This window comes from Leucoraja erinacea, chromosome 4, assembly GCF_028641065.1.
Source record: "Leucoraja erinacea ecotype New England chromosome 4, Leri_hhj_1, whole genome shotgun sequence".
NCBI lineage: Eukaryota > Metazoa > Chordata > Chondrichthyes > Rajiformes > Rajidae > Leucoraja > Leucoraja erinaceus.
Genome location: NC_073380.1, coordinates 81,271,321 through 81,273,370, shown reverse-complemented (window position 1 = coordinate 81,273,370; position 2,050 = coordinate 81,271,321).

Genomic DNA, 2,050 nt, shown 5'->3' with positions numbered 1-2,050 from the left:
CACCATGCAAGCCCCCACCCGCCCACACACCAAACCCCACCCCTCCCTCGCCCCACCCCACCCACCCACCCCCCCCCCACCCCAACCCCCCCCCCCCACCCCACCCCCACCCCACCAACCCCCCCCCCCCCCCCAGCAACCCAACCCACCACCCCCCCCCACCCCAACAACCCCCACCAACCCACTGACCCCCAACCCACCCCACACCCCCCCACAACCCCACCCCCCCACAGTCCGTTTATATCAACGGGTCGAGGTTGAAAAGGGTTCTTTTTTTCCTTCTTTCTCGATTTTTTCCAAGCTCTTTTCTTTTTTCACAAGTTCTTTTTTCAAGAGCTTCTTCCCAAGAGCTTCAAATCCTGGGGTGGCACATCTCTGAGACCTTTCCTGAGTCCCGAGAACACTATGCAATATTCAAGAAAGCACATCAGCGCCTCTACTTCGGAGAAGATACGGAAAGGCGGTTGTCAAGGAGGACTCTCTCTAACTTCTTATAGGTGCACGGTAGGAGAGCATGCTGACCGGTGCTCGTGGCGTGGTTTCGGCAATTGAGCGCCATGGGAGGAAAAAAACCCAAAAAGTGTAAACACTGCACCAGTCCATCATCAGCTATGACCCTTCCTTCCATCTAGGGGATTATCGCAGGCGCTGCCTCAAAAAGGTGGCAGTATCTCAAAGGACCCACCACCATCCTGGCCATACACACATCTCTCCTGCAACCTTCAGGTAGAAGGTACAGGAGACCTGAAGACTGCAAGGACCAGGTTCACGAACTAAGCTACTTCACCACAGCATCAGGCGATTAAAAACCTGGCTCCGACAAAAAATCTGACCATTAATAACACATGATAGGATATTGCACTTTTAACAGTTCTATTTTAGTCATGTGTGTATATAGTTATATAATGGCATGATGGACACACTGATCTGTTTTGTAGTCAATGCCTAGTATGTTCTATTATGGCTGAAGCCAAAGCAAGAAATTTCATGTCCTAGCAGGGGGGACACATGACACAATAAACTCACCTTGAACTGAACTTGAATTAGTGCAAGTAGAGGGTTATTTCCAAGGCGTGTCTAGGGTGACCCATTTATGTGCTGTACAACTCTCGGTTCAGGTTGGGTTTAGGTTTATTACTGTCACCTCGGTACAGCACAGTTACAGTGAAAAGTCTTTGTTCTGCAAGGCTAACCCAAACAGTTCACATATTCTCGTGTTCACCTCCTTACCGTTCCAGTATGCGCTGTCTCCTCTCTCCTGACCTCTACAGTCTCGACCCGAAATGTTCAACCTTCGTCTTCATACGGTTCTTATCCAGAGGAGTCGGCCTGTCCTGGGAGTTGCTCCAGCATTGTGTGCTCTATGTTCAGGTTATTATACTATAATAAATACAGTTAAGCCAAACTCGAATACAATAGGTAGAGCACAGTAGAAGATACAGAGTGTTCTGCAGCACATGACTCCATGATATACATGTGGCTTGTATTATGGTGGAAATACCCTGGGGTCAGTGGGAGATTTAGTAGGATACCAAGCTTCTCATGGCCATATTGTCTATGTAAGTGTCTGGCCATACTAAACATACTATAAATGGTCCAGTCTGAATTAGCAGAGGTTAGGAAATTGAATAGTCCCCCCCCCCCCCCTAGCGACGGCGGTGGAGTTTCTCAATTCTCTATTGGGTCATTGACTGGCTCTTTTATGGTCAATTACCTGGCACTTACCAGCCCATGATGAATTGGTTGTCTAAAGCTCGTTGCATACAGACGTGAGCTGCGTAGTTGTTTGAGACACTGTGTGACTCACAATGGAAATTGCATTTTTATATAAACAGTTTTTAGACATACGTCGTGGAAAACAGACCTGATGGTCCACCGAGGTCCCCCACGCTGACCATATACGACTTCTATCTTACACACTAGGGGCATCACAACACTGCACGTTCTTTGTTGAAATGTTGGGAATATGGGAATACCGAGTACCCAGCAGTAAACACATGCGATCACAGGGTACAATCAGTGAATTTCTGACAACCACCACCATTTTTAC